Below are 26,351 nucleotides of genomic sequence, written 5' to 3'. Positions count from 1 at the left end.
CAGTAGAGTCATGGTAGGGGACTTCTCTGTCTACTACAGTAGAGTAACGGTAGGGGACTTCTCTGTCTACCACAGTAGAGTAACGGTAGGGGATTTCTCTGTCTACTACAGTAGAGTAACGGTAGGGGACTTCTCTGTCTCCTACAGTAGAGTAAAGGTAGGGGACTTCTCTGTCTCCTACAGTAGAATCATGGTAGGGGACTTCTCTGTCTACTACAGTAGAGTAACGGTAGGGGACTTCTCTGTCTACTACAGTAGAGTCATGGTAGGGGACTTCTCTGTCTCCTACAGTAGAATCATGGTAGGGGACTTCTCTGTCTACTACAGTAGAGTAACGGTAGGGGACTTCTCTGTCTACTACAGTAGAGTCATGGTAGGGGACTTCTCTGTCTACTACAGTAGAGTAAAGGTAGGGGACTTCTCTGTCTACTACAGTAGAGTCATGGTAGGGGACTTCTCTGTCTACTACAGTAGAGTCATGGTAGGGGACTTCTCTGTCTACTACAGTAGAGTAACGGTAGGGGACTTCTCTGTCTTCTACAGTAAAGTCATGGTAGGGGACTTCTCTGTCTACTACAGTAGAGTTATGGTAGGGGACTTCTCTGTCTACTACAGTGGAGTCACGGTAGGGGACTTCTCTGTCTACTACAGTAGAGTAAAGGTAGGGTACTTCTCTGTCGACTACAGTAGAGTCATGGTAGGGGACTTCTCTGTCTACTACAGTAGAGTAACGGTAGGGGACTTCTCTGTCTACTACAGTAGAGTAAAGGTAGGGGACTTCTCTGTCGACTACAGTAGAGTCATGGTAGTGGACTTCTCGGTCTACTACAGTAGAGTCATGGTAGGGGACTTCTCTGTCTACTACAGTAGAGTAACGGTAGGGGACTTCTCTGTCTCCTACAGTAGAATCATGGTAGGGGACTTCTCTGTCTACTACAGTAGAGTAACGGTAGGGGACTTCTCTGTCTACTACAGTAGAGTCATGGTAGGGGACTTCTCTGTCTACTACAGTAGAGTAACGGTAGGGGACTTTTCTGTCTACTACAGTAGAGTAACGGTAGGGGACTTCTCTGTCTACTACAGTAGAGTAAAGGTAGGGGACTTCTCTGTCTACTACAGTAGAGTAACGGTAGGGGACTTCTCTGTCTACTACAGTAGAGTAAAGGTAGGGGACTTCTCTGTCTACTACAGTAGAGTAAAGGTAGGGGACTTCTCTGTCTACTACAGTAGAGTAACGGTAGGGGACTTCTCTGTCTACTACAGTAGAGTAACGTTAGGGGACTTCTCTGTCTACTACAGTAGAGTAACGGTAGGGGACTTCTCTGTCTACTACAGTAGAATCATGGTAGGGGACTTCTCTATCTACTACAGTAGAGTAACGGTAAGGGACTTCTCTGTCTACTACAGTAGAGTCACGGTAGGGGACTTCTCTGTCTCCTACAGTAGAGTAACGGTAGGGGACTTCTCTGTCATGGTAGGGGACTTCTCTGTCTACTACAGTAGAGTAACGGTAGGGGACTTCTCTGTCTACTACAGTAGAGTCACGGTATGGGACTTCTCTGTCTCCTACAGTAGAGTCACGGTAGGGGACTTCTCTGTCTCCTACAGTAGAGTCATGGTAGGGGACTTCTCTGTCTACTACAGTAGAGTCATGGTAGGGGACTTCTCTGTCTACTACAGTAGAGTAAAGGTAGGGGACTTCTTTGTCGACTACAGTAGAGTCATGGTAGGGGACTTCTCTGTCTACTACAGTAGAGTAACGGTAGGGGACTTCTCTGTCTACTACAGTAGAGTAACGGTAGGGGACTTCTCTGTCTACTACAGTAGAGTAAAGGTAGGGGACTTCTCTGTCTACTACAGTAGAGTAACGGTAGGGGACTTCTCTGTCTACAACAGTAGAATCATGGTAGGGGACTTCTCTGTCTACTACAGTAGAGTAACGGTAGGGGACTTCTCTGTCTACTACAGTAGAGTCATGGTAGGGAACTTCTCTGTCTCCTACAGTAGAATCATGGTAGGGGACTTCTCTGTCTACTACAGTAGAGTAACGGTAGGGGACTCCTCTGTCTACTACAGTAGAGTAAAGGTAGGGGACTTCTTTGTCGACTACAGTAGAGTCATGGTAGGGGACTTCTCTGTCTACTACAGTAGAGTAAAGGTAGGGGACTTCTCTGTCTACTACAGTAGAGTAACGGTAGGGGACTTCTCTGTCTACTACAGTAGAGTAAAGGTAGGGGACTTCTTTGTCTACTACAGTAGAGTAACGGTAGGGGACTTCTCTGTCTACTACAGTAGAGTCATGGTAGGGGACTTCTCTGTCTACTACAGTAGAGTAACGGTAGGGGACTTCTCTGTCTACTACAGTAGAGTAAAGGTAGGAGACTTCTCTGTCTACTACAGTAGAGTCATGGTAGGGGACTTCTCTGTCTACTACAGTAGAGTAACGGTAGGGGACTTCTCTGTCTACTACAGTAGAGTAAAGGTAGGGGACTTCTCTGTCTACTACAGTAGAGTCATGGTAGGGGACTTCTCTGTCTACTACAGTAGAGTAAAGGTAGGGGACTTCTTTGTCGACTACAGTAGAGTCATAGAAGGGGACTTCTCTGTCTACTACAGTAGAGTAACGGTAGGGGACTTCTCTGTCTACTACAGTAGAGTAACGGTAGGGGACTTCTCTGTCTACTACAGTAGAGTAAAGGTAGGGGACTTCTCTGTCTACTACAGTAGAGTAACGGTAGGGGACTTCTCTGTCTACTACAGTAGAATCATGGTAGGGGACTTCTCTGTCTACTACAGTAGAGTAACGGTAGGGGACTTCTCTGTCATGGTAGGGGACTTCTCTGTCTACTACAGTAGAGTAACGGTAGGGGACTTCTCTGTCTACTACAGTAGAGTCACGGTAATGGGACTTCTCTGTCTCCTACAGTAGAGTCACGGTAGGGGACTTCTCTGTCTCCTACAGTAGAGTCATGGTAGGGGACTTCTCTGTCTACTACAGTAGAGTCATGGTAGGGGACTTCTCTGTCTACTACAGTAGAGTAAAGGTAGGGGACTTCTTTGTCGACTACAGTAGAGTCATGGTAGGGGACTTCTCTGTCTACTACAGTAGAGTAACGGTAGGGGACTTCTCTGTCTACTACAGTAGAGTAACGGTAGGGGACTTCTCTGTCTACTATAGTAGAGTAAAGGTAGGGGACTTCTCTGTCTACTACAGTAGAGTAACGGTAGGGGACTTCTCTGTCTACTACAGTAGAATCATGGTAGGGGACTTCTCTGTCTACTACAGTAGAGTAACGGTAGGGGACTTCTCTGTCTACTACAGTAGAGTCATGGTAGGGGACTTCTTTGTCTCCTACAGTAGAGTAACGGTAGGGGACTTCTCTGTCTCCTACAGTAGAATCATGGTAGGGGACTTCTCTGTCTACTACAGTAGAGTAACGGTAGGGGACTCCTCTGTCTACTACAGTAGAGTAAAGGTAGGGGACTTCTTTGTCGACTACAGTAGAGTCATGGTAGGGGACTTCTCTGTCTACTACAGTAGAGTAAAGGTAGGGGACTTCTCTGTCTACTACAGTAGAGTAACGGTAGGGGACTTCTCTGTCTACTACAGTAGAGTCATGGTAGGGGACTTCTCTGTCTACTACAGTAGAGTAACGGTAGGGGACTTCTCTGTCTACTACAGTAGAGTAAAGGTAGGGGACTTCTCTGTCTACTACAGTAGAGTCATGGTAGGGGACTTCTCTGTCTACTACAGTAGAGTAACGGTAGGGGACTTCTCTGTCTACTACAGTAGAGTAAAGGTAGGGGACTTCTCTGTCTACTACAGTAGAGTCATGGTAGGGGACTTCTCTGTCTACTACAGTAGAGTCATGGTAGGGGACTTCTCTGTCTACTACAGTAGAGTAACGGTAGGGGACTTCTCTGTCTACCACAGTAGAGTAACGGTAGGGGATTTCTCTGTCTACTACAGTAGAGTAACGGTAGGGGACTTCTCTGTCTCCTACAGTAGAGTAACGGTAGGGGACTTCTCTGTCTCCTACAGTAGAATCATGGTAGGGGACTTCTCTGTCTACTACAGTAGAGTAACGGTAGGGGACTTCTCTGTCTACTACAGTAGAGTCATGGTAGGGGACTTCTCTGTCTCCTACAGTAGAATCATGGTAGGGGACTTCTCTGTCTACTACAGTAGAGTAACGGTAGGGGACTTCTCTGTCTACTACAGTAGAGTCATGGTAGGGGACTTCTCTGTCTACTACAGTAGAGTAAAGGTAGGGGACTTCTCTGTCTACTACAGTAGAGTCATGGTAGGGGACTTCTCTGTCTACTACAGTAGAGTCATGGTAGGGGACTTCTCTGTCTACTACAGTAGAGTAACGGTAGGGGACTTCTCTGTCTTCTACAGTAAAGTCATGGTAGGGGACTTCTCTGTCTACTACAGTAGAGTTATGGTAGGGGACTTCTCTGTCTACTACAGTGGAGTCACGGTAGGGGACTTCTCTGTCTACTACAGTAGAGTAAAGGTAGGGTACTTCTCTGTCGACTACAGTAGAGTCATGGTAGGGGACTTCTCTGTCTACTACAGTAGAGTAACGGTAGGGGACTTCTCTGTCTACTACAGTAGAGTAAAGGTAGGGGACTTCTCTGTCGACTACAGTAGAGTCATGGTAGTGGACTTCTCGGTCTACTACAGTAGAGTCATGGTAGGGGACTTCTCTGTCTACTACAGTAGAGTAACGGTAGGGGACTTCTCTGTCTACTACAGTAGAATCATGGTAGGGGACTTCTCTGTCTACTACAGTAGAGTAACGGTAGGGGACTTCTCTGTCTACTACAGTAGAGTCATGGTAGGTGACTTCTCTGTCTACTACAGTAGAGTAACGGTAGGGGACTTTTCTGTCTACTACAGTAGAGTAACGGTAGGGGACTTCTCTGTCTACTACAGTAGAGTAAAGGTAGGGGACTTCTCTGTCTACTACAGTAGAGTAACGGTAGGGGACTTCTCTGTCTACTACAGTAGAGTAAAGGTAGGGGACTTCTCTGTCTACTACAGTAGAGTAAAGGTAGGGGACTTCTCTGTCTACTACAGTAGAGTAACGGTAGGGGACTTCTCTGTCTACTACAGTAGAGTAACGGTAGGGGACTTCTCTGTCTACTACAGTAGAGTAACGGTAGGGGACTTCTCTGTCTACTACAGTAGAATCATGGTAGGGGACTTCTCTATCTACTACAGTAGAGTAACGGTAAGGGACTTCTCTGTCTACTACAGTAGAGTAACGGTAGGGGACTTCTCAGTCTACCACAGTAGAGTAACGGTAGGGGATTTCTCTGTCTACTACAGTAGAGTAACGGTAGGGGACTTCTCTGTCTCCTACAGTAGAGTAACGGTAGGGGACTTCTCTGTCTCCTACAGTAGAATCATGGTAGGGGACTTCTCTGTCTACTACAGTAGAGTAACGGTAGGGGACTTCTCTGTCTACTACAGTAGAGTCATGGTAGGGGACTTCTCTGTCTACTACAGTAGAGTAAAGGTAGGGGACTTCTCTGTCTACTACAGTAGAGTCATGGTAGGGGACTTCTCTGTCTACTACAGTAGAGTCATGGTAGGGGACTTCTCTGTCTACTACAGTAGAGTAACGGTAGGGGACTTCTCTGTCTTCTACAGTAAAGTCATGGTAGGGGACTTCTCTGTCTACTACAGTAGAGTTATGGTAGGGGACTTCTCTGTCTACTACAGTGGAGTCACGGTAGGGGACTTCTCTGTCTACTACAGTAGAGTAAAGGTAGGGTACTTCTCTGTCGACTACAGTAGAGTCATGGTAGGGGACTTCTCTGTCTACTACAGTAGAGTAACGGTAGGGGACTTCTCTGTCTACTACAGTAGAGTAAAGGTAGGGGACTTCTCTGTCGACTACAGTAGAGTCATGGTAGTGGACTTCTCGGTCTACTACAGTAGAGTCATGGTAGGGGACTTCTCTGTCTACTACAGTAGAGTAACGGTAGGGGACTTCTCTGTCTCCTACAGTAGAATCATGGTAGGGGACTTCTCTGTCTACTACAGTAGAGTCATGGTAGGGGACTTCTCTGTCTACTACAGTAGAGTAACGGTAGGGGACTTCTCTGTCTACCACAGTAGAGTAACGGTAGGGGATTTCTCTGTCTACTACAGTAGAGTAACGGTAGGGGACTTCTCTGTCTCCTACAGTAGAGTAATGGTAGGGGACTTCTCTGTCTCCTACAGTAGAATCATGGTAGGGGACTTCTCTGTCTACTACAGTAGAGTAACGGTAGGGGACTTCTCTGTCTACTACAGTAGAGTCATGGTAGGGGACTTCTCTGTCTCCTACAGTAGAATCATGGTAGGGGACTTCTCTGTCTACTACAGTAGAGTAACGGTAGGGGACTTCTCTGTCTACTACAGTAGAGTCATGTTAGGGGACTTCTCTGTCTACTACAGTAGAGTAAAGGTAGGGGACTTCTCTGTCTACTACAGTAGAGTCATGGTAGGGGACTTCTCTGTCTACTACAGTAGAGTCATGGTAGGGGACTTCTCTGTCTACTACAGTAGAGTAACGGTAGGGGACTTCTCTGTCTTCTACAGTAAAGTCATGGTAGGGGACTTCTCTGTCTACTACAGTAGAGTTATGGTAGGGGACTTCTCTGTCTACTTCAGTGGAGTCACGGTAGGGGACTTCTCTGTCTACTACAGTAGAGTAAAGGTAGGGTACTTCTCTGTCGACTACAGTAGAGTCATGGTAGGGGACTTCTCTGTCTACTACAGTAGAGTAACGGTAGGGGACTTCTCTGTCTACTACAGTACAGTAACGGTAGGGGACTTCTCTGTCTCCTACAGTAGAGTAACGGTAGGGGACTTCTCTGTCTCCTACAGTAGAATCATGGTAGGGGACTTCTCTGTCTACTACAGTAGAGTAACGGTAGGGGACTTCTCTGTCTACTACAGTAGAGTCATGGTAGGGGACTTCTCTGTCTACTACAGTAGAATCATGGTAGGGGACTTCTCTGTCTACTACAGTAGAGTAACGGTAGGGGACTTCTCTGTCTACTACAGTAGAGTCATGGTAGGGGACTTCTCTGTCTACTACAGTAGAGTAAAGGTAGGGGACTTCTCTGTCTACTACAGTAGAGTCATGGTAGGGGACTTCTCTGTCTACTACAGTAGAGTCATGGTAGGGGACTTCTCTGTCTACTACAGTAGAGTAACGGTAGGGGACTTCTCTGTCTTCTACAGTAAAGTCATGGTAGGGGACTTCTCTGTCTACTACAGTAGAGTTATGGTAGGGGACTTCTCTGTCTACTACAGTAGAATCATGGTAGGGGACTTCTCTGTCTACTACAGTAGAGTAACGGTAGGGGACTTCTCTGTCTACTACAGTAGAGTCATGTTAGGGGACTTCTCTGTCTACTACAGTAGAGTAAAGGTAGGGGACTTCTCTGTCTACTACAGTAGAGTCATGGTAGGGGACTTCTCTGTCTACTACAGTAGAGTCATGGTAGGGGACTTCTCTGTCTACTACAGTAGAGTAACGGTAGGGGACTTCTCTGTCTTCTACAGTAAAGTCATGGTAGGGGACTTCTCTGTCTACTACAGTAGAGTTATGGTAGGGGACTTCTCTGTCTACTACAGTGGAGTCACGGTAGGGGACTTCTCTGTCTACTACAGTAGAGTAAAGGTAGGGTACTTCTCTGTCGACTACAGTAGAGTCATGGTAGGGGACTTCTCTGTCTACTACAGTAGAGTAACGGTAGGGGACTTCTCTGTCTACTACAGTAGAGTAACGGTAGGGGACTTCTCTGTCTCCTACAGTAGAGTAACGGTAGGGGACTTCTCTGTCTCCTACAGTAGAATCATGGTAGGGGACTTCTCTGTCTACTACAGTAGAGTAACGGTAGGGGACTTCTCTGTCTACTACAGTAGAGTAACGGTAGGGGACTTCTCTGTCTACTACAGTAGAGTCATGGTAGGGGACTTCTCTGTCTACTACAGTAGAATCATGGTAGGGGACTTCTCTGTCTACTACAGTAGAGTAACGGTAGGGGACTTCTCTGTCTACTACAGTAGAGTCATGGTAGGGGACTTCTCTGTCTACTACAGTAGAGTAAAGGTAGGGGACTTCTCTGTCTACTACAGTAGAGTCATGGTAGGGGACTTCTCTGTCTACTACAGTAGAGTAACGGTAGGGGACTTCTCTGTCTACTACAGTAGAGTAACGGTAGGGGACTTCTCTGTCTACTACAGTAGAGTCATGGTAGGGGACTTCTCTGTCTACTACAGTAGAATCATGGTAGGGGACTTCTCTGTCTACTACAGTAGAGTAATGGTAGGGGACTTCTCTGTCTACTACAGTAGAGTCATGGTAGGGGACTTCTCTGTCTACTACAGTAGAGTAAAGGTAGGGGACTTCTCTGTCTACTACAGTAGAGTCATGGTAGGGGACTTCTCTGTCTACTACAGTAGAGTCATGGTAGGGGACTTCTCTGTCTACTACAGTAGAGTAACGGTAGGGGACTTCTCTGTCTTCTACAGTAAAGTCATGGTAGGGGACTTCTCTGTCTACTACAGTAGAGTTATGGTAGGGGACTTCTCTGTCTACTACAGTAGAATCATGGTAGGGGACTTCTCTGTCTACTACAGTAGAGTAACGGTAGGGGACTTCTCTGTCTACTACAGTAGAGTCATGTTAGGGGACTTCTCTGTCTACTACAGTAGAGTAAAGGTAGGGGACTTCTCTGTCTACTACAGTAGAGTCATGGTAGGGGACTTCTCTGTCTACTACAGTAGAGTCATGGTAGGGGACTTCTCTGTCTACTACAGTAGAGTAACGGTAGGGGACTTCTCTGTCTTCTACAGTAAAGTCATGGTAGGGGACTTCTCTGTCTACTACAGTAGAGTTATGGTAGGGGACTTCTCTGTCTACTACAGTGGAGTCACGGTAGGGGACTTCTCTGTCTACTACAGTAGAGTAAAGGTAGGGTACTTCTCTGTCGACTACAGTAGTGTCATGGTAGGGGACTTCTCTGTCTACTACAGTAGAGTAACGGTAGGGGACTTCTCTGTCTACTACAGTAGAGTAACGGTAGGGGACTTCTCTGTCTCCTACAGTAGAGTAACGGTAGGGGACTTCTCTGTCTCCTACAGTAGAATCATGGTAGGGGACTTCTCTGTCTACTACAGTAGAGTAACGGTAGGGGACTTCTCTGTCTACTACAGTAGAGTCATGTTAGGGGACTTCTCTGTCTACTACAGTAGAGTAAAGGTAGGGGACTTCTCTGTCTACTACAGTAGAGTCATGGTAGGGGACTTCTCTGTCTACTACAGTAGAGTCATGGTAGGGGACTTCTCTGTCTACTACAGTAGAGTAACGGTAGGGGACTTCTCTGTCTTCTACAGTAAAGTCATGGTAGGGGACTTCTCTGTCTACTACAGTAGAGTTATGGTAGGGGACTTCTCTGTCTACTACAGTGGAGTCACGGTAGGGGACTTCTCTGTCTACTACAGTAGAGTAAAGGTAGGGTACTTCTCTGTCGACTACAGTAGAGTCATGGTAGGGGACTTCTCTGTCTACTACAGTAGAGTAACGGTAGGGGACTTCTCTGTCTACTACAGTAGAGTAACGGTAGGGGACTTCTCTGTCTCCTACAGTAGAGTAACGGTAGGGGACTTCTCTGTCTCCTACAGTAGAATCATGGTAGGGGACTTCTCTGTCTACTACAGTAGAGTAACGGTAGGGGACTTCTCTGTCTACTACAGTAGAGTCATGGTAGGGGACTTCTCTGTCTACTACAGTAGAGTCATGGTAGGGGACTTCTCTGTCTACTACAGTAGAGTCATGGTAGGGGACTTCTCTGTCTACTACAGTAGAGTAACGGTAGGGGACTTCTCTGTCTTCTACAGTAAAGTCATGGTAGGGGACTTCTCTGTCTACTACAGTAGAGTTATGGTAGGGGACTTCTCTGTCTACTACAGTAGAATCATGGTAGGGGACTTCTCTGTCTACTACAGTAGAGTAACGGTAGGGGACTTCTCTGTCTACTACAGTAGAGTCATGTTAGGGGACTTCTCTGTCTACTACAGTAGAGTAAAGGTAGGGGACTTCTCTGTCTACTACAGTAGAGTCATGGTAGGGGACTTCTCTGTCTACTACAGTAGAGTCATGGTAGGGGACTTCTCTGTCTACTACAGTAGAGTAACGGTAGGGGACTTCTCTGTCTTCTACAGTAAAGTCATGGTAGGGGACTTCTCTGTCTACTACAGTAGAGTTATGGTAGGGGACTTCTCTGTCTACTACAGTGGAGTCACGGTAGGGGACTTCTCTGTCTACTACAGTAGAGTAAAGGTAGGGTACTTCTCTGTCGACTACAGTAGAGTCATGGTAGGGGACTTCTCTGTCTACTACAGTAGAGTAACGGTAGGGGACTTCTCTGTCTACTACAGTAGAGTAACGGTAGGGGACTTCTCTGTCTCCTACAGTAGAGTAACGGTAGGGGACTTCTCTGTCTCCTACAGTAGAATCATGGTAGGGGACTTCTCTGTCTACTACAGTAGAGTAACGGTAGGGGACTTCTCTGTCTACTACAGTAGAGTCATGGTAGGGGACTTCTCTGTCTACTACAGTAGAATCATGGTAGGGGACTTCTCTGTCTACTACAGTAGAGTAACGGTAGGGGACTTCTCTGTCTACTACAGTAGAGTCATGGTAGGGGACTTCTCTGTCTACTACAGTAGAGTAAAGGTAGGGGACTTCTCTGTCTACTACAGTAGAGTCATGGTAGGGGACTTCTCTGTCTACTACAGTAGAGTCATGGTAGGGGACTTCTCTGTCTACTACAGTAGAGTAACGGTAGGGGACTTCTCTGTCTTCTACAGTAAAGTCATGGTAGGGGACTTCTCTGTCTACTACAGTAGAGTTATGGTAGGGGACTTCTCTGTCTACTACAGTGGAGTCACGGTAGGGGACTTCTCTGTCTACTACAGTAGAGTAAAGGTAGGGTACTTCTCTGTCGACTACAGTAGAGTCATGGTAGGGGACTTCTCTGTCTACTACAGTAGAGTAACGGTAGGGGACTTCTCTGTCTACTACAGTAGAGTAAAGGTAGGGGACTTCTCTGTCGACTACAGTAGAGTCATGGTAGTGGACTTCTCGGTCTACTACAGTAGAGTCATGGTAGGGGACTTCTCTGTCTACTACAGTAGAGTAACGGTAGGGGACTTCTCTGTCTCCTACAGTAGAATCATGGTAGGGGACTTCTCTGTCTACTACAGTAGAGTCATGGTAGGGGACTTCTCTGTCTACTACAGTAGAGTAACGGTAGGGGACTTCTCTGTCTACTACAGTAGAGTAACGGTAGGGGACTTCTCTGTCTCCTACAGTAGAGTAACGGTAGGGGACTTCTCTGTCTTCTACAGTAAAGTCATGGTAGGGGACTTCTCTGTCTACTACAGTAGAGTTATGGTAGGGGACTTCTCTGTCTACTACAGTAGAATCATGGTAGGGGACTTCTCTGTCTACTACAGTAGAGTAACGGTAGGGGACTTCTCTGTCTACTACAGTAGAGTCATGTTAGGGGACTTCTCTGTCTACTACAGTAGAGTAAAGGTAGGGGACTTCTCTGTCTACTACAGTAGAGTCATGGTAGGGGACTTCTCTGTCTACTACAGTAGAGTCATGGTAGGGGACTTCTCTGTCTACTACAGTAGAGTAACGGTAGGGGACTTCTCTGTCTTCTACAGTAAAGTCATGGTAGGGGACTTCTCTGTCTACTACAGTAGAGTTATGGTAGGGGACTTCTCTGTCTACTACAGTGGAGTCACGGTAGGGGACTTCTCTGTCTACTACAGTAGAGTAAAGGTAGGGTACTTCTCTGTCGACTACAGTAGAGTCATGGTAGGGGACTTCTCTGTCTACTACAGTAGAGTAACGGTAGGGGACTTCTCTGTCTACTACAGTAGAGTAACGGTAGGGGACTTCTCTGTCTCCTACAGTAGAGTAACGGTAGGGGACTTCTCTGTCTCCTACAGTAGAATCATGGTAGGGGACTTCTCTGTCTACTACAGTAGAGTAACGGTAGGGGACTTCTCTGTCTACTACAGTAGAGTCATGGTAGGGGACTTCTCTGTCTACTACAGTAGAATCATGGTAGGGGACTTCTCTGTCTACTACAGTAGAGTAACGGTAGGGGACTTCTCTGTCTACTACAGTAGAGTCATGGTAGGGGACTTCTCTGTCTACTACAGTAGAGTAAAGGTAGGGGACTTCTCTGTCTACTACAGTAGAGTCATGGTAGGGGACTTCTCTGTCTACTACAGTAGAGTCATGGTAGGGGACTTCTCTGTCTACTACAGTAGAGTAACGGTAGGGGACTTCTCTGTCTTCTACAGTAAAGTCATGGTAGGGGACTTCTCTGTCTACTACAGTAGAGTTATGGTAGGGGACTTCTCTGTCTACTACAGTGGAGTCACGGTAGGGGACTTCTCTGTCTACTACAGTAGAGTAAAGGTAGGGTACTTCTCTGTCGACTACAGTAGAGTCATGGTAGGGGACTTCTCTGTCTACTACAGTAGAGTAACGGTAGGGGACTTCTCTGTCTACTACAGTAGAGTAAAGGTAGGGGACTTCTCTGTCGACTACAGTAGAGTCATGGTAGTGGACTTCTCGGTCTACTACAGTAGAGTCATGGTAGGGGACTTCTCTGTCTACTACAGTAGAGTAACGGTAGGGGACTTCTCTGTCTCCTACAGTAGAATCATGGTAGGGGACTTCTCTGTCTACTACAGTAGAGTCATGGTAGGGGACTTCTCTGTCTACTACAGTAGAGTAACGGTAGGGGACTTCTCTGTCTACCACAGTAGAGTAACGGTAGGGGACTTTTCTGTCTACTACAGTAGAGTAACGGTAGGGGACTTCTCTGTCTACTACAGTAGAGTAAAGGTAGGGGACTTCTCTGTCTACTACAGTAGAGTAACGGTAGGGGACTTCTCTGTCTACTACAGTAGAGTAAAGGTAGGGGACTTCTCTGTCTACTACAGTAGAGTAAAGGTAGGGGACTTCTCTGTCTACTACAGTAGAGTAACGGTAGGGGACTTCTCTGTCTACTACAGTAGAATCATGGTAGGGGACTTCTCTATCTACTACAGTAGAGTAACGGTAAGGGACTTCTCTGTCTACTACAGTAGAGTAATGGTAGGGGACTTCTCTGTCTACTACAGTAGAGTAAAGGTAGGGGACTTCTCTGTCTTCTTCAGTAGAGTCATGGTAGGGGACTTCTCTGTCTACTACAGTAGAGTAACGGTAGGGGACTTCTCTGTCTTCTACAGTAGAGTCATTGTAGGGGACTTCTCTGTCTACTACAGTAGAGTAACGGTAGGGGACTTCTCTGTCTACTACAGTAGAGTAAAGGTAGGGGACTTCTCTGTCTACTACAGTAGAGTCATGGTAGGGGACTTCTCTGTCTACTACAGTAGAGTAAAGGTAGGGGACTTCTCTGTCTACTACAGTAGAGTCATGGTAGGGGACGTCTCTGTCTACTACAGTAGAGTAACGGTAGGGGACTTCTCTGTCTACTACAGTAGAGTCATGGTAGTGGACTTCTCGGTCTACTACAGTAGAGTCATGGTAGGGGACTTCTCTGTCTACTACAGTAGAGTAACGGTAGGGGACTTCTCTGTCTCCTACAGTAGAATCATGGTAGGGGACTTCTCTGTCTACTACAGTAGAGTAACGGTAGGGGACTTCTCTGTCTACTACAGTAGAGTCATGGTAGGGGACTTCTCTGTCTACTACAGTAGAGTAACGGTAGGGGACTTTTCTGTCTACTACAGTAGAGTAACGGTAGGGGACTTCTCTGTCTACTACAGTAGAGTAAAGGTAGGGGACTTCTCTGTCTACTACAGTAGAGTAACGGTAGGGGACTTCTCTGTCTACTACAGTAGAGTAAAGGTAGGGGACTTCTCTGTCTACTACAGTAGAGTAAAGGTAGGGGACTTCTCTGTCTACTACAGTAGAGTAAAGGTAGGGGACTTCTCTGTCTACTACAGTAGAGTAAAGGTAGGGGACTTCTCTGTCTACTACAGTAGAGTAACGGTAGGGGACTTCTCTGTCTACTACAGTAGAGTAACGGTAGGGGACTTCTCTGTCTACTACAGTAGAATCATGGTAGGGGACTTCTCTATCTACTACAGTAGAGTAATGGTAAGGGACTTCTCTGTCTACTACAGTAGAGTAAAGGTAGGGGACTTCTCTGTCTACTACAGTAGAGTAACGGTAGGGGACTTCTCTGTCTTCTACAGTAGAGTAACGGTAGGGGACTTCTCTGTCTTCTTCAGTAGAGTCATGGTAGGGGACTTCTCTGTCTACTACAGTAGAGTAACGGTAGGGGACTTCTCTGTCTTCTACAGTAGAGTCATTGTAGGGGACTTCTCTGTCTACTACAGTAGAGTAACGGTAGGGGACTTCTCTGTCTACTACAGTAGAGTAAAGGTAGGGGACTTCTCTGTCTACTACAGTAGAGTCATGGTAGGGGACTTCTCTGTCTACTACAGTAGAGTAAAGGTAGGGGACTTCTCTGTCTACTACAGTAGAGTAAAGGTAGGGGACTTCTCTGTCTACTACAGTAGAGTCATGGTAGGGGACTTCTCTGTCTACTACAGTAGAGTAACGGTAGGGGACTTCTCTGTCTACTACAGTAGAGTCATGGTAGGGGACTTCTCTGTCTACTACAGTAGAGTCACGGTAGGGGACTTCTCTGTCTACTACAGTAGAGTAAAGGTAGGGGACTTCTCTGTCTACTACAGTAGAGTAATCTCTCACCTACTGAATGAGGTGGTAACGACAGTAGATTGCCACATCATGGGGGGGGGGGCTAAACTGCCTTACAGCAGTTTAGGGCTGAACTAACCAATCATGTCTGAGGTGTCTGAGCCAGTCATGTGAATGTGAGTAAAACTACAAACTGTACCAGAATGATCACCAATGTTTCTTTTAAAAATTCTTCAAAATTCATGATACCTGCCCTGTTATTTCCATGTACTGTATGTCTTCAGCCCTGGCCCTTACAGTAAACAGCAATGAGCATTTATGCAACACAGGGGCTGAGGCCTCCCCTTCAATTAAATTCAAAGGGCTTTATTGGCATGATAAACATATGCTTATATTGCCAATGCAAGTGAAATAGACAATAAACAAAAGGGAAATAAATAATGGAAAGTAACAGTAAACATTACACGCACAAAAGTTTTAAAATAATATAGACATTTCAAACGTAATATTATTGGCTATGTACAGTGTTGTAACAATGTGCAAATAGTTGATGTGTGAAAGGGAAAATAAATGAATAGATAAATATAGGTTGTATTTATAATGTTGTTTGTGCTCTACTGGTTGGCCTTTTCTCATGGCAACGAGCCACACATGTTGCTGCAGTGACTGCACAGATATGGAGTTTATCAATGTTTGATTTGTTTTCAAATTCTTTGTGATCTGTGGGAAATTTGCTCAGTTTCCAACTCATTTTGTGGCAGTGGTCTCTCGAGAGCCAGGTCTGCCTATGGCGGGCTCTCTCAATAGCAAGGCTATGGTCACTGAGTCTGTACAGTCAAGGATTTTCTTTATTTTTGGTCAGTCACAGTTCGTTCCAATATGACAAACAGTTATCTTTTTGTTTTCTCATAATTTGGCTGGGTCTAATTGTGTTGGTGTCCTGGGGCTCTGTGGGATCTGTTTGTGTTTATGAACACAGTCCCAGATCCAGCTAACTGAGGGGACTCTTCTCTAGTTTAATATTTCTGTAGGTGAGGGCTTTGTGGTAGAATGTGTGGGCATTGCTTCCTTTTAGGTGGTTGTAGAATTGAACTACTCCTTTCTGGATTTTGATAACTAGTGGGTACATTCCTAATTATACTCTGCATGCATTGTTAGGGGTTTTGCATTGTTCACAAAGTATATTTTTGCAGAACTTTGCATGCAGAGTCTTCATTTGGTGTTTATTCCATTTTGTGAATTCTTGGTTGGTGAGTGGACACCAGACCTCACAACCATGGAGGGCAATGGGTTCGATAACTGATTTAAGTATTTTTTAGCCAGATCCTAATTAGGATGTTGAGTTCAATGTTCCTTTTGATGGCATAGAAGACCCTTCTTGCCTTGTCTCTTAGATCGTTCACACCATTATTTTGGTCTTACTGAGATTTACTGTCAGGGCCCAGGTCTGACATAATCTGTGCAGAAGATCTAGGTGCTGCTATAGGCCCTCCTTGGTTGGGGACAGAAGCACCAGGTAATCTGCAAACAGCAGACATTTGACTTTGGATTCTAGTAGGGTGAGGCCGGGTGCTGCAGACTGTTCTAGTGCCCTCACCAATTCATTGATATAAATGTTGAAGAGGATGGGACTCAAGCTCCATCCCTGTCTCACCCCACAGCCCTGAGGAAAGAAATATGTGTGTTTATTGCCAATTTTATCTGCACACTTGTTGTTTGGGTACATTGATTTCTTTCTTTCTCTCTCTCTTGCTCTCTCTGACTCAGTCAGAGGCTGATCCCAGGTGCCCTTTAATCTGTAACAGGTGGCCTTTTAAAAAGCCACCTTAATCATCTGCAGGTCAGAGAGAGAGAAAGTGAACGAGGGGTGCTGTACAGAGACATCAAAGGTCCCGCCTTCTACCTCCAGGCAGAGTTGGCCAGGAGCCAGGTCCTGAACACACAAGCTCATTGTGTCCCAGGGAGACTCACAAGACCCCACCTAGCCTGTCTTATCCACACACACTAACGCAAACACAAACACATGCACACACACACATGCATACACATATATATACCTAGCCTTGTCTCTGTCCTCTCATTACAGCAGGATGCTAACAGACCAGACAATCCAGAGTTCCCCTCTTCTCTGTACTAACAAGGCTAGGGATCAGATGTCCGATCTGATTATGGGATCAGATGTCAGATCTGACTATGGGATCAGATGTCCGATCTGACTATGGGATCAGATGTCCGATCTGACTATGGGATCAGATGTCAGATCTGACTATGGGATCAGAATGTGTGATCTGACTATGGGATCAGAATGTGGGATCTGACTATGTGATCTGAATGTGTGATCTGACAATGGGATCAGAATGTGGGATCTGACTATGGGATCAAATGTCCGATCTGACTATGGGATCAGATGTCAGATCTGACTATGGGATTAGAATGTGTGATCTGACTATGGGGATCAGATGTCTGATCTGACTATGGGATCAGATGTCTGATCTGACTATGGGATGAGATGTCAGATCTGAATATGAGATCAGAATGTGTGATCTGACGATGTGACCTGAATGTGGGATCTGACTAAGGGATCAGAATGTGTGATCTGACTAAGGGATCAGAATGTGTGGTCTGACTATGGGATCAGAATGTGTGATCTGACAATGGGTTCAGAATGTGTGATCTGACTACGGGTTCAGATGTGTGATCTGACAATGGGATCAGAATGTGTGATCTGACTATAGAATCAGAATGTGTGATCTGACAATGGGATCAGAACGTGTGATCTGACTATAGAATCAGAATGTATGATCTGACAATGGGATCAGAATGTGTGATCTGACGATGTGACCTGAATGTAGGATCTGACTAAGGGATCAGAATATGTGATCTGACTATGGGATCAGAATATGGGATCTGACTATGGGATCAGATGTCAGATCGACCTTTGAGATGAGATGTCTGACTATGGGATCAGATGTCAGATCTGAATATGAGATCAGAATGTGTGGTCTGACTATGGGATCAGAATGTGTTATCTGACTATGGGATCAGAATGTGTTATCTGACTATGGGATCAGAATGTGTTATCTGACTATGGGATCAGAATGTGTTATCTGACTATGGGATCAGAATGTGTTATCTGACTATGGGATCAGAATGTGTTATCTGACTATGGGATCAGAATGTGTTATCTGACTATGGGATCAGAATGTGTGGTCTGACTATGGGATCAGAATGTGTTATCTGACTATGGGATCAGAATGTGTTATCTGACTATGGGATCAGAATGTGTTATCTGACTATGGGATCAGAATGTGTTATCTGACTATGGGATCAGAATGTGTTATCTGACTATGGGATCAGAATGCGTGGTCTGACTATGGGATCAGAATGCGTGGTCTGACTATGGGATCAGAATGTGTGATCTGGCTATAGAATCAGAATGTGTGATCTGACAATGGGATCAGAACGTGTGATCTGACTATAGAATCAGAATGTGTGATCTGACTATGGGATCAGAATGTGTTATCTGACTATGGGATCAGAATGTGTGATCTGACTATGGGATCAGAATGTGTGATCTGACTATGGGATCAGAATGTGTGGTCTGACTATGGGATCAGAATGTGAGGTCTGACTATGGGATCAGAATGCGTGATCTGACTATGGGATCAGAATGCGTGATCTGACTATGGGATCAGAATGTGTGATCTGACTATGGGATCAGAATGTGTGATCTGACTATGGGATCAGATGACAGATCTGACTATGGGATCAGATGTCAGATCTGACTATGGGATCAGATGTCAGATCTGACTATGGGATCAGATGTCAGATCTGACTATGGGATCAGATGTCAGATCTGACTATGGGATCAGATGTCAGATCTGACTATGGGATCAGATGTCAGATCGACCTTTGAGATGAGATGTCTGACTATGGGATCAGATGTCAGATCGACCTTTGAGATGAGATGTCTGACTATGGGATCAGAATGTGTGGTCTGACTATGGGATCAGAATGTGTGATCTGACTATGGGATCAGAATGTGTGATCTGACTATGGGATCAGAATGTGTGATCTGACTATGGGATCAGAATGTGTTATCTGACTATGGGATCAGACGACAGATCTGACTATGGGATCAGATGTCAGATCTGACTATGGGATCAGATGTCAGATCTGACTATGGGATCAGATGTCAGATCTGACTATGGGATCAGATGTCAGATCTGACTATGGGATCAGATGTCAGATCGACCTTTGAGATGAGATGTCTGACTATGGGATCAGATGTCAGATCGACCTTTGAGATGAGATGTCTGACTATGGGATCAGAATGTGTGGTCTGACTATGGGATCAGAATGTGTGATCTGACTATGGGATCAGAATGCGTGATCTGACTATGGGATCAGAATGTGTGATCTGACTATGGGATCAGAATGTGTTATCTGACTATGGGATCAGAATGTGTGGTCTGACTATGGGATCAGAATGTGTGGTCTGACTATGGGATCAGATGTCAGATCTGACTATGGGATCAGATGTCAGATCTGACTATGGGATCAGAATGCGTGATCTGACTATGGGATCAGAATGTGAGGTCTGACTATGGGATCAGAATGTGTTATCTGACTATGGGATCAGAATGTGTGATCTGACTATGGGATCAGAATGCGTGATCTGACTATGGGATCAGAATGTGTGATCTGACTATGGGATCAGAATGCGTGATCTGACTATGGGATCAGAATGTGAGGTCTGACTATGGGATCAGAATGTGTGATCTGACTATGGGATCAGAATGTGTGATCTGACTATGGGATCAGAATGCGTGGTCTGACTATGGGATCAGAATGCGTGATCTGACTATGGGATCAGAATGTGTGATCTGACTATGGGATCAGAATGTGTGATCTGACTATGGGATCAGAATGCGTGATCTGACTATGGGATCAGAATGTGTGATCTGACTATGGGATCAGAATGCGTGGTCTGACTATGGGATCAGAATGCGTGATCTGACTATGGGATCAGAATGTGTGATCTGACTATGGGATCAGAATGTGTGGTCTGACTATGGGATCAGAATGCGTGATCTGACTATGGGATCAGAATGTGTGATCTGACTATGGGATCAGAATGTGTGATCTGACTATGGGATCAGAATGTGTGGTCTGACTATGGGATCAGAATGTGTGATCTGACTATGGGATCAGAATGCGTGGTCTGACTATGGGATCAGAATGTGTGATCTGACTATGGGATCAGAATGTGTGATCTGACTATGGGATCAGAATGTGTGATCTGACTATGGGATCAGAATGTGAGGTCTGACTATGGGATCAGAATGCGTGATCTGACTATGGGATCAGATGTCAGATCTGACTATGGGATCAGAATGTGTGATCTGACTATGGGATCAGAATGTGTGGTCTGACTATGGGATCAGAATGTGTTATCTGACTATGGGATCAGAATGTGTGATCTGACTATGGGATCAGAATGTGTGATCTGACTATGGGATCAGAATGTGTGGTCTGACTATGGGATCAGAATGTGTGATCTGACTATGGGATCAGAATGCGTGATCTGACTATGGGATCAGAATGTGTGATCTGACTATGGGATCAGAATGTGAGGTCTGACTATGGGATCAGAATGCGTGATCTGACTATGGGATCAGAATGCGTGATCTGACTATGGGATCAGAATGTGTGATCTGACTATGGGATCAGAATGCGTGATCTGACTATGGGATCAGAATGTGTGATCTGACTATGGGATCAGAATGTGTGATCTGACTATGGGATCAGAATGTGAGGTCTGACTATGGGATCAGAATGCGTGATCTGACTATGGGATCAGAATGCGTGATCTGACTATGGGATCAGAATGTGTGATCTGACTATGGGATCAGAATGTGTGATCTGACTATGGGATCAGAATGTGAGGTCTGACTATGGGATCAGAATGCGTGATCTGACTATGGGATCAGAATGTGTGATCTGACTATGGGATCAGAATGTGTTATCTGACTATGGGATCAGAATGTGTTATCTGACTATGGGATCAGAATGTGTGATCTGACTATGGGATCAGAATGTGTTATCTGACTATGGGATCAGAATGTGTTATCTGACTATGGGATCAGAATGTGTGGTCTGACTATGGGATCAGAATGTGTGGTCTGACTATGGGATCAGAATGTGAGGTCTGACTATGGGATCAGAATGCGTGATCTGACTATGGGATCAGAATGCGTGATCTGACTATGGGATCAGAATGTGTGATCTGACTATGGGATCAGAATGTGTGATCTGACTATGGGATCAGAATGTGAGGTCTGACTATGGGATCAGAATGCGTGATCTGACTATGGGATCAGAATGTGTGATCTGACTATGGGATCAGAATGTGTTATCTGACTATGGGATCAGAATGTGTTATCTGACTATGGGATCAGAATGTGTGATCTGACTATGGGATCAGAATGTGTTATCTGACTATGGGATCAGAATGTGTTATCTGACTATGGGATCAGAATGTGTGGTCTGACTATGGGATCAGAATGTGTGGTCTGACTATGGGATCAGAATGTGTGATCTGACTATGGGATCAGAATGTGTGATCTGACTATGGGATCAGAATGTGTGATCTGACTATGGGATCAGAATGTGAATGGATCATCTTCATGTGAATAGGAGAGCTCTATGCATATAAATGTCAGGCATAGACAAGCCTTTTGCGGAAAGGTTGTTGTGAATAGTTGCATAAAAGTTGTATACCAGTTGTATAAAAGTTGTATTCCAGTTGTATAAAAGTTGTATACCAGTTGTATAAAAGTTGTATACCAGTTGTATAAAAGGTGTATACCAGTTGTATAAAAGTTGTATACCAGTTGTATAAAAGTTGTATACCAGTTGTATAAAAGTTGTATAAAAGGTGTATACCAGTTGTATAAAAGTTGTATACCAGTTGTATAAAAGTTGTATACCAGTTGTATAAAAGGTGTATACCAGTTGTATAAAAGTTGTATACCAGTTGTATAAAAGGTGTATACCAGTTGTATAAAAGTTGTATACCAGTTGTATAAAAGTTGTATAAAAGGTGTATACCAGTTGTATAAAAGTTGTATACCAGTTGTATAAAAGTTGTATACCAGTTGTATAAAAGGTGTATACCAGTTGTATAAAAGTTGTATACCAGTTGTATAAAAGTTGTATACCAGTTGTATAAAAGGTGTATACCAGTTGTATAAAAGTTGTATACCAGTTGTATAAAAGGTGTTTACCAGTTGTATAAAAGTTGTATACCAGTTGTATAAAAGTTGTATACCAGTTGTATAAAAGTTTCATACCAGTTGTATAAAAGGTGTATACCAGTTGTATAAAAGTTGTATACCAGTTGTATAAAAGTTGTATACCAGTTGTATAAAAGTTGTATACCAGTTGTCTAAGATTGTGATGATGACCAATATCCTTCAAAGACATTTAACTTTGCATGAAGCGTTATCAATATGTTGTATCGATGTAAAATACATAACCATCTAAGAAATAAAGGAGGAAAAACATCTAAATAAGGTTTAAAAAAGGTTCTCCGGGGTAGGGTTGTTAGTACCCCAGTGTGAGTGTCACTGCTGGGATGGTGAGGAGAATGATGTGAAAGGAGACATAGGTGTGTTAGTATAGTAAGATGTGGACCTCCATAGTTCTTTAAAGGCGTTCGCATGCTTCCCACCTGAAACAGTTCGGAGCAGTTTGTGCATATATTACAATGACATATTGTGACATTTTTGTAGTTTTTGGCTTTCGGCAAGGTTTTTTTTGGCAATTCTTGCACACAACATTTTTTATTGAGGCAAGCTGATGTCTGTAGCCAAAGTCTACACCCCTTCGTCTGTGATTGGTCAACAGTAGGGATTCTTCAATCAAGTGTTTATTGTCATTCAATGAGTGACGAATCGTTTTCATGCAATTTGTTCACCTGTGAAATACTGCCTCAAACATCTTAGTTAGATGTAAATTTGTGCAACTAAGATCTCCTCTACAAAAAAAATGTAAAAATGAATGACATATTTCATGAGTTAGCTTAGATTAATTCTGATTATTTTGAGGAAGTGTATACAGGCTGCAGCACCTCAAAATATTCCTGTGTAGCTCAGTTGTCAGAGCATGGTGTTTGCAATGCCAGGGTTGTGGGTTTGATTCCCAGGGGGGACCAGAATGAACATGTGAGGTGCTCTGGATAAGACCGTCTACTAAATGGAAATGGAAGGTGGACCAACAGTACTATTGCTGCGTTTTACCCATTTTTCAAGCGAAGGTCTTTTAAGGGAGTATGCAGCACACACGTTCTGCATGTGGAAGGCTTTAGAGTAGCATTGTGAGAACATCCACAGTTGTGTTAGAGTAGCATTGTGAGAACATCCACAGTTGTGTTAGAGTAGCATTGTGAGAACATCCACAGTTGTGTTAGAGTAGCATTGTGAGAACATCCACAGTTGTGTTAGAGTAGCATTGTGAGAACATCCACAGTTGTGTTAGAGTAGCATTGTGAGAACATACACAGTTGTGTTAGAGTAGCATTGTGAGAACATCCACAGTTGTGTTAGAGTAGCATTGTGAGAACATCCACAGTTGTGTTAGTAAGGTACTGTGAGGAAAGGCCTGCGTCCCAAATGGCACCCTATCCCCTATACAGTGCACTACCTTTGACAAGGACCCATAGGGCTCGGGACAAAAGTAGTTCTCTATAGAAATGTGGAAATAGAGTGCCATATGGGCCACACACAAAGTGAAACCATGGGTGGGTGTAGTTCAAATAAAATACACCCTAAAGCCTTACCAGAATTTCCTGGTGAAGGTTAAACTTACAATAGTACATTCAAATAAAAATATTTTTTCCCAGGTCATAAAATGGATCATGTGTTTTTTCATGGTGCCTTCAGAACCCCCCTGACCTCAACCCTGGGCTTCAAACAACACACACACACACACACACACACACACACACACACACACACACACACACACACACACACACACACACACACACACACACACACACACACAGAGCAACAGTTCTAACATTCATACGTACATAGAGGATCCCTCTTACCATTACAATGAAACAATGCATAAGAAGAGACAGAGAGACAGAGAGAGACAGGGACAGAGAGACAGGGACAGATAGAGACAGGGACATAGAGAGACAGAGAGACAGACATAGAGAGACAGGGACAGATAGAGACAGAGACAGAGAGAAAGAGAGAGAGAGACAGAGAGAGAGAAAAGAGAGAGAAAGATTAAGGGAGCTATATAGCCATGGTCACATTCTCCTGGCTAATGCCAGGGTAAGACCACAGGGATCTCAAGTGGTCATCAATCTATGGTCTATCTATGATCAATCTATGGTCAGATACACTGTAAGTGATGAAGTCAGAGAGTCCCATTGAAATGAATTGCTATGGATATGATTACAACTATAGGCTTGGTGTGGACAACCAAGAATTTTCCCTGAGTTCTCCTTCAATGACCATGACAATTTCCTACTACATTAAACATTGGGCATGTCCCAAATGGCACCCTATTCACTATATAGTGAACTACTTTTGACCAGAACCCTATTTTGGGACACAACCACAAGGTTTGCAATGTCACCCAGGGTGCTCTTGGAGAGAGAGACAGGATATCTGAATCCCAAGACAGAGCTCTGTCCTCTCTCCGCCATCCCAGCTGTCCATCCGTCCGTCCTCAGCCTGTGACATCAGTGTTATGTGAAAACCCAGCCCACCACATCCTCTCCAGGACAATGGGGAATAATCAGCTATGATCTGTGTCATCGGGCTACAGCAGGGAAATCAGCACACACATTATACTTTACACACACGCACGCACGCACGCACGCACGCACACACACACACACACACACACACACACACACACACACACACACACACACACACACACACACACACACACACACACACACACACACACACACACACACACACACACACACACACACACACATGTTTCTATCCACACACACATCCCTCACATACTCACTCATACACACACACACCTTGGTCTCCTAAGACTCCTACCTGTGTCCGTCCTTACTGAGAGGGGAGACGTGTGTCTCGCTGTACAGACGGACAGAAATGAATGACAGATCCCTCCCTGTTGGCACCGCTCCCTACCATAACAGTGACTGTCTCAAATGTTACCCTATTTCCTATTTAGTGTACTACTTTACATGACCGCATAGGGCTCTGGTCAAGAGTGGACTATATATTGAATAGGGTGCCATTTGGGAATTGGGACACAGGCGGTGTCATTTGGGAGCTAGTGACAGCTTATCTGTTACACCAGTGACCTACCCCGCTCTCCCTCATGTTCATTCACAAGCACAAAACAATAACATATACACAAACTCTATAGTAGAGGAATATTAATTTATCATTGCATGTATTTTTCTGATGTGAGGGAGGATTGATTAACAGCTTGGATTCCAGTAGAGGAAGTATGTTACACCACAAACTGACAAATAGCTATATCAAGAAACTGGATCCTCCGTTGCTTGCAACCACAGCCCACTGTGGTGGAATTTCATTAATGGTTTGATAACCAAACTGACAAAACATATACCACCCGTCGCAATCATCTTGCCAGGTGGCAGAAAATGACAATATATATGTGTGAGGAAATGCCCAAGTCGAATAATTCCATGAAAAACATACAGCAGTTCGATTTGTCATGTAACATTCCTTTACACTTCTTCAAACTTGATATATGATGCCTTACCATCACATTGTGTCTTGTATGTACGTAAAATGCAATCAGGAAAAGGAACTTCAGGAGATAATTATTTTTGCGTACCTAAAAAATAATAATTATGAAACCACTGCACTGCCGATGAAGGATCTTAATTAGATTACTCTTTTGTTAATGAGAATTTTCCTGCACAGAAGGAAATGCAAACTTGTAATGAATTCAACTTTTTAAAAAGGCTTCTAAAGTTTGTAATTACCACCCGAACTTCAAATGTATCAACCCCTACAAAAAACGTCCATTCGTTATGATCAACATAATAATTAACATTTCTTGTTGATGAAGGATTATTTTCCTGCTGTAGCAAACTAGCTCAAATTAAGATCCTACAAGTGTAGGTCTTCAGAACAATGTTGTAAACAGTTCCCATGTGTTTCTGTACCAGTGGTAAGATGTGTGGCTTCCCAATGACAATATGTGTGGGTAACCAATGGCATCCTATTCTTTATAAAATGCACTACTTCGAGCTGAGCCATATGAGCCCTGGTCAAAAGTAGTGCAATATGTAGGGATATGGGTGCCATTTGGGACGCATATGACAGCACAGGCAGTCTTGGTGTGAACAAGGCACTGGCTATGTTGTAATGGGGAAAAAGAACTAGGCAGACACATTGGCTCTGATGACTTCTGAGATATGTCTCTTCATTTAGCCTCATACTCAAGGCAATGAGTGAACCGCCACTAATCAATGTTACACAGGTTGCTGTGTGCTGTTGGCTAAATGATGACATGACCTTTCTTGATAAGATC

At 44.4% G+C, this 26,351-nt stretch overlaps 1 protein-coding gene across 1 annotated transcript in view; it reads right to left on the bottom strand.

Moving 5' to 3' along the window:
- LOC135549659 (cyclin-dependent kinase 6-like) overlaps positions 1-26,351 on the bottom strand; it is a 99,156-nt gene that overhangs the window by 16,970 nt on the left and 55,835 nt on the right. The window lies entirely within an intron of this gene.

Source organism: Oncorhynchus masou, chromosome 12, assembly GCF_036934945.1.
Source record: "Oncorhynchus masou masou isolate Uvic2021 chromosome 12, UVic_Omas_1.1, whole genome shotgun sequence".
Lineage (NCBI taxonomy): Eukaryota > Metazoa > Chordata > Actinopteri > Salmoniformes > Salmonidae > Oncorhynchus > Oncorhynchus masou.
The sequence above is the reverse complement of the archived record's forward strand: the minus strand, read 5'-3'. Positions and strand labels throughout refer to the sequence as shown.